Genomic DNA, 8,027 nt, shown 5'->3' on the forward strand with positions numbered 1-8,027 from the left:
CTTGGAACTCCGCACTCGGACGCTACTGTCCTCCATGCCAGACGCCGACCAGTGGACGCTCCCGCCGCCTCTTTTCTGCGCTGGCGCTTTTAGCCAGCGGAATCCTACCATATTAAGCGGGACGGACGACAATGACGTTGAAGACTGACTTGCATCCTACGAGCGGGTGAACGCTCATAACAAATGGGATGATTCGACCAAGCTAAACAACGTCGTGTCATATCACGCGGGCGTGGCCAATCTTTGGTTCAAGAACCATGAGGCGGATTTCCAAACGTGGTCTACGTTCAAGGCGGCTCTTGCAGAGGTATTTAATTATGCCGCCGTCCGCAAACTCCGAGCCGAGCAGCGTTTGCGCACCCGCGCACAGGACACGGGTGAAACACTCACCGGTTACATAGAGGACGTTGTCGATCTATTTAAACGCGTCAATGCCACCATGTCGGAAACGGACTGGATTAAGCACATCATGAAAGGAATTGATGACGATGCTTTACAAATGCTACTGTTGCCACGTTATCACCCTCTTTCAGAGCTACGACGAGCTACGCAAACAGCGAGCTTTGACGAGGCCTCCTACTAAAACCGATGCGTCGATCTCCAGCCTGACCATTGCTTCCGACCAGGCGTCGCTGATCACGCAGATCAAGGCCTTTGTCCGCGAAGAAGACGCACGACAGCTGTCCCTGGTACCCTTCTAGGTACCTGCTAGTCCTTTGCCATCTGCTCTGCTGAACGTCATTCAAGGAAAAGTCGCTCACGCGCTGCCGGTCGCTCCCCGGCAGCCGCTTGCGGCTGCTCCGCTAAGGTAGGTTGCGGTAGCTGCCAGGTCACGCCAAGAGCAAATACGACCCTTTCGGCAGCCCTTGCACCGCCCTTCTCCCATCTCCTGGACCGGACCTCATGTGGCCAACTTGTGGCGCCGCAGCGTAATCGTCCTATGTGCTTTGCATGTAGGTATCCCGGACACGCCGCAAGGTTCTACCACCGGGTGCAAACAACCGACAATATTCTCCGGGCGCCTCGTTATGCGGTCGACTCCAATACAAATTACACTCCATCTGACCCATCGCCACCTCCTACTTTGGCTGATCGTCCTCTCTTCAACCATGGCCGCTCGCCATCCCCACGTCGCCTGTCGCTTTCACCAATGCGTGGGCGGCCAGTCTCTAACAACGAGGGAAACTAGACGACGCAGTTCCGGAGGCAAGAACTGTGCAAGAACTCGTTCCTTACCTGCTAATGTTATTGACGTGTTTGTCGAACGTGTCGCTATACAGTCGCTCTTGATGATACCGACGCAGCTGTTTCTGTTATGAATGGCAGATTTTGCCGATCACTTCGTAAGGTAACGACGCCTCATTCTGGGATGTCACTTCGGACTGCAAGTGCTCGACCCGTCGAATCAACCGCAACGTGTACAGCCCGTGTCCTGATTCAAGACATTATGCACATTATCGAACTTGTAGTGCTCTCATCGTGCTCCCACGCAATTATTCTAGGATGGGATTTTCGCTCTTCCCACAAAGCTATAATCGATTGCGCTCGCGCTGAGGTTGAATTCATCGAGCTCAGTGACGTCACTTTCATTGATCCTCATTGATCTGCTAAACTAGGGAAGGCACCAATATACCACCGTGCTCGTCAGCACTTGTACCAGTCTCATGTAGTGGTATCGATGATGGGACGGTCTTCTTCACGCTATGCGACCTTTTCATTGCCCGAAAAGCCCTTCCCCTGCCTTTTGCTACTCTTGACCTCACTGCCGGTTTCAGCAGAATGCCCGTTTATAACACATTTTCATCCCCGCTCCCATTGCTTCGTCACGAATACCTTAGCCACGTCGAGACTATCGATTACATGGAGGTGGTATCCGTCCCCGACGAGTCGTCTCCAACATTACGGATGTTTTCCGCCCATGTATCGCCGAGGATCTGACACCCTCGCAGCGATCCTAATTTCTGACAATTCTGCTACACATATTCAATTATGCAAGTTGTCCCACATAACTTGAGCCAAAGTTTTAAAAATGAAAGGCACTTCGGGCGCGAGTTGAACCGAATGCATAATGTTGGAACTGGCCTAGAGTTAGTCAGGGTATTTTTGTCCTTAACTAATGGATGATTTATGTTTAATTAATCAACTTTTCATGTATTGGCTGCAGACCCCAAGTGTGATAAGCAAAATTGTAGAGCACTCTGAGAAACGTCTCAATAAATTTCCAGCGCGATATATATCCCGTGGTCCTTTTTTCCGCCTTCCAAAGAGAGCCCGCGAAATGTGAAATAAATACACGTGACGGGCCGATTGCGCACTCTTATTGTGCTGGTCTCAAGCATGCGATGGATGAACAAGGTCTGCTGCAGCGAGACTGGCCCGCGACATGACGTTATGTCTAGTGCAGGTATCTGGGCGTGCAGCTTTTATCGCATGACGGCGCAAATGCGTGCTGCTGGCCGAGCCGTGCCGAAATCTGAAATCTCTCGGCCTCTTGGGGTCGACCTGGATCTTGACCGGGAACGGCATGCTGCGGGGTCGGGAGCGGCAGCGGTGTTTGGTGGCCAAGGGCGGGAAATAATCTGGTTGAGGGATTGATTGCTATGCCGTACGTTGTTGCCAGAGGCGTTTCCGGAAGACGTATGGCGTTTCTTATTTGGCCGTGCACCCTCTGTCTTCCGCGGCGTGGGGTCCACCGCACAGCATGCGCTTGGGGGTGCACTGATGGTCTTGGTCGGGATTGCGGGCGCCTAAGCCTTTGCAGATCTTGTTAGGGAATGGACAAACATCTATGCGGTGCCTGATACGGCTACAGTGGTAACATATGTCGATTTCCTTGCCGTACAGGGAGCAGAGGATCAGTCTTGCGCCGCATCGGACCAAGTACGGCACACATGGTGCGTCGAAGGCGATGACGACAGTCTTGGTGGAACCGATGCGCTTGGCAGCCAGGGCTAGGGGATTGCGGGCATTTATGATGCTAGCATCGATTTTCTGGGCACTGTCGGTGAGGGGAATACTTCGGATAACTCCTTTGGTAGTGTGTTCCAAGGCTGTCTCCTATGCATTGACTTCGTAGGTGACACCATTGACGTGGATAGATTTCATGCGCACGTATCTGTCAGCATTGTGCAGTCGGGGCGGGCTGATCACGACGATGTCTTGTTGAACGTTCGAACAGATCGTGCCGTCTTGGCTTTCTTCCGGGCTAAGTTGCGTTGCTTGGAAAATGGCTCCATCTCACTGTGGGGCTGTCGACTTCAGGGATATTTAGTGCCGCTTTAGGTCTGACGATGATGTTAATTTAGTTCTTGGGTAATTGGGGCATACTTCCGGCCTTGAGGAGTTGAGATTTAATGTTCTTCCCAGGTTTAGAGCGAGAGTGGGAGTCTTGCGATTGGGGTGGGTCGTCGTCAGATAAGTTTTGGCACGTTTCTCGTCGGGACGGCGGGAACGGGCGGTGCGCCAGCCCATTTCGGCGGTCGACTCTTCTGGAGTAATGTCTTCACCGATTACTTGAACCTGCATTCTCCGCTCCATACTCGGCGCGCAGCCAGCGTGCGCTTTGGCTTAGCGCGGAGATGGCGTAGCCGTCGCACACACACGTTCTCAACACTGGGAAAAGAAGTGTCCCACCTGAAAACTAGGTGCCCGCGGAATCCTGCTGACCTCACGGATCGAGTGAAGCAAAATTTAGGCCAAGAGTCGCCAGAAATAGCTGCGAAATTACTTGGCGAAGCCGGAGCCCAGCTGCTCTGAGAGCTGCTTGAGCGCCATTTTCTTTCAGTGATAGCGAAGTCGAAAACAATTACTCGAAAAGAAAATTTTTACCCTATAAATCCGTGTAAGAGCCACGACTATGCAAGGGCCACAGCCAATATGTAACTTGACAGCCAATATGTAAAAAAAAGATCCAACCCAGAAGTAATAGCGCTCGGTTCGCTGATTGCGATCACGCTGAACACTGAAATTCCGCGTGCAGCCTACTTTCGCGCGTCGTTACCAGACGGCGGCAGGAGTTTCACGCGCGCACTGGAAAATTTGGTCGAACGGCTCGGTCGCTCGCAGGGCTCGTCAAAATCGCCACAAAAACGTGTGGCCCTTACACGAGTCTATACTTTAGTTGTATATATGGGCCACATAAATCGTAGTATACATTCAGTTCATAATTAAAATTACAATCATAGGCTCATCCACGGATCATTAAAACCTGTAAATATAGATATGTGTAGAGATCTGTTCGTTTGTGGTTGGTATTGACGTCAAAGGAGCGACGAAGACGGTTGAAGACGACGGCATGACGACAATGCGATGGCGTTATACGACTACGACGGCATCACTACGGCGGTGTGATGACAAATGCATGAAATCGGCACGACGACGATCGCGCGACGACGGCATGAGAGCTGTTGTATGACAAAGATGAAATGAAAAAAATGCAATGACCATGACGGCATCACGACCACGAGCCAATACCTACTGGCAGAAGCTGTCACACAACTTGGGCCAGTGGGTCGGGGTCACAAGCGTGACGATGACGGCATGACGAGAGTAAGATCATAAAGCTGGAATGACGTCAATCTAATGACCACGATGGCGACAAGACCAGGAGACGCCAACGTCTAACTGCTTGTGGCCCAAGCAGGTAGACAACTTGAGCCGTGAGTAGGCGTTAGGCGTAAGAGATAAATATATATATATATATATATATATATATATATATATATATATATATATTTATATATATAGATAGATAGATAGATGTTCAAAACGGTGAGGAAATAATACTATTACCATTGTATATACACCTTCATAAAAAAGAAATATTTTTAATAAAGGCGACAGCTTCCAAGGAACGTTGGGCTACCCGCTTACACTGACGAGAATTGTAGATTATTTTGCGCAACTTTTTTCCCTTATATTGAACACACTGGAACTCATTTGTGTCATTGAGCAAGATATTGTGGTCTTGTGTGGTTATCCATTTCTCAATTTTCTTGATGCCAAATACGATAAAGTTATGGTGCCTACTACTGTCGTCGAAATTCATTTGGTTTCTCAAACTTTTATAATTTTATCGAGATCCTAAATTTTGGTGTGGAATACTACAAGAGCGAAGTTACACTCTGACAGCTTTAAGTTGGGGTTCTATTTCGTAGCGCTGCTTAATATCATTTCGACCTTCAAGTGATGCGATAAAAGTATGCTGCTGCTGTGCCAGGAAGTGGGCTTCACATGACAGCAGATCACTAGTTATAACTCACAAGGGTTGTACACCAGGAATGGCAATACAAAGGCGAAGTGGGGGGGGGGGGGCTGCAGTCGTGTTCAGTGCCTTCTCATAATGCATATGGACGCAGAACATTTCTCGGCATAGAGCTAACAAAATGCCACCCGACGTGCCCACTCGGGCACGTTGGATGGCATTTATTTAGCATTATGCCCATTTGAACGATGTATTGCGTTCACAGTAATCGCTACAGTGCAGGGTTGCCTGTCAAGGGTTCTAAAACGTACAATTATTCCAATTATTTCTATTCCAATCTCCGGACGTGAAATTTACTTAACCACTAACCATCGATGCAAGCATCGGGCGTCTATGCGCAGCATTGTTTGGAAATACCAATCAGTCAGGCTTATCGCCTATAGGAAATCACTTTTGTTTGCTTTCAAAATGAATATAATTACCTACATTGAACGGTTTTTCTTATCTAATTGGCTGACAAAAAGCAAGGAGCATGCTGATGTGGGGAGGGTTTCAATACGACCGAGAAAGCACAGTGAAAGTAGATAACTTGATGACGCGGGCGCCTCCGAATTCTGCGATTGGTCCCCTTCCCCTTACTTAATTTGCGGTGGCTGGTCGAAAATCGCGGTACCGTGCACAGGAAGGTTAAAAAGCCGCCACAACAGATACTGAGCGACGAACAATTAGTAGAGCGATCTCGTATACTTGCCGAAAGGGCTCGATAACGTTATATTGCCAAGCAAAAACTTTTGTTATACGCAAATAAATCCATGCTCGATGGTACTTCCGAGTAGGCAGTGCCACAAAGATCAGCGGGCAGCCGTCATATGTTCGTTTTGGAACGGGAAAGTCTCCAGCTATTCAGAAAACAAATACAGTTATTTTGGCATGTTAAAGGTCACTTTGACGCGACGAGTCATCAGGGTTTTGTGACGTCACGTAAAGGACAGGCGATGTGGGCGCAGCCCGAAAGCTTTTGACCAATAGCAGAGGGCTACTGATGAAAGAGGAATCTAATCAGAAATAATTACTCATCTTTCGTTCTGTATAATCATGCATAATCAATGTGCAGATATCATATGAGCTGCGGCCTTCTCGCGGTTTTCATGGCGTCGCATTAGAGACAGGCGAAGTAGGGGTGCCCCGAAACTTTTTCGACCAATTGTGCACGGCTGATTGCAGAATTGAAAGAGAAAAGCTGGGAATAGCGCTGCAATATGCTCAAGTTTGGTTGCCTATGACACTACAGTTTTCTGCTGCGACGTGCGTAAAAGACGTCATCCTCAGTGACAACGTGCCGCTGATAAAACGGCGTGCTGTGTTTGTGCTGTGATTATAAGGAATCCCAAGGCGCCTTTCGCACTGGTTTAATAAAATAGAATAAAGAAGCAATTGAGATATGCGAAGAGCGGTGTTTCTCTCATAAAAAAAATTCGGCAGCACATTACACTCCTGTAACACGTAAAGGTGGAAGCCTGCTGCACACGTGGTAATGCGCTGTCTGGCATCGTCGCGTTGCTGCTTTCGCAGTTCAGCTGCTTCCACTCGTATTCGATGTTAGCTGTGGCTTCGCGTGCTTGTATATAGCGGGGTCGGTCAGACTCACGCCAACGACATTTCTCATCGACTTTACGTTGCATCCTCTTAGCAGGGGATTGTAACATATGCTGCTCTGTGTGTTGTATGGGTGATTTCTTTGAATGTATGCGCTGCTCGCTTCACTTTGCTCAGCGCTCGTAGCCCTCAGTCTTAGGAGGGTATGAGCCATTGCATGTTTTGGTTGCTTACGGGGCTATTGCCATGAGAAGGTCACGCTTTTTTTTTGTACCACTCGACTATACACCGCGTCTCTGTACGTTCTATGCATGATTTTAATGCATGTATGCACTGTACACTTCACTTTGATGAGTGCTTGTAGCCTTGTAGGGATGAGCCATTTCATTTTTAGCTTGCTTAGGGCGGTATGAGCCACTGCTGGTGATATTACAGCGAAGCTGTCAAGGGATAGTTCCACAGAATCATGTCCGTGTGTAGACTCGAAACTCGCCATACGTGGGCTGATCCCACAGATAGCGCGGTACCGGCCCAATCCGTGGCGGAGGTGAAGCAGGCGTTAAGCACTCCACATACGTGCACCAATCCCGAATATCGTGCAGTGGTAGGCCGACCCGCGGCGGACGTGCAGTTCTCCATTAAGGGGCCCAAATACACAGCTTCGCTCGTCATCCTTCTTTATAGGGTGGAAGGGCACTAAGTTTTTTTTTTTTTGGTACCATTGGACTGGACGACGCATTTTTTTTGGAGGGCATCGCAGGTATGAGCCACATAACGTTTTCGCCTTAATAATTGCCAGACAAATATTGCTAACACCGCAGAACCATTTTAGTGCCTTCAGGATTGCACACTTTGTTTAAGGGCTCCAAAAGCTACACAGTTCATTAATATTTCCAGGAGAAGGTACTTGAATTGGCCTTGATAAATCTCTCTAAACCATTGCTTCAAGCCAGCTGCGCAAGCCCGGAATCGAATGTATGGCCACGCTTGCCGCCGCGCACACGGGCCTTAGACTGTCAGCGCGAGCAAGGATGGCGCAATCAGATGGCACCATCGGACTGTTATCAAAACCATGCTGCGACAAATAATCGCCGCCCTGCAGCTGCTACTGTCCGCTTTAAGTACGCCAGTGGCGCTAACAGCGGTTAAAATTATGAACGCTATAGACAGTCTCATGGCTACATGGCAGTAACTTCTATCTCTGCTCGCTAAGATGACTTTGCTGTGG

This window comes from Dermacentor variabilis, chromosome 6 (genome assembly GCF_050947875.1).
Source record: "Dermacentor variabilis isolate Ectoservices chromosome 6, ASM5094787v1, whole genome shotgun sequence".
Lineage (NCBI taxonomy): Eukaryota > Metazoa > Arthropoda > Arachnida > Ixodida > Ixodidae > Dermacentor > Dermacentor variabilis.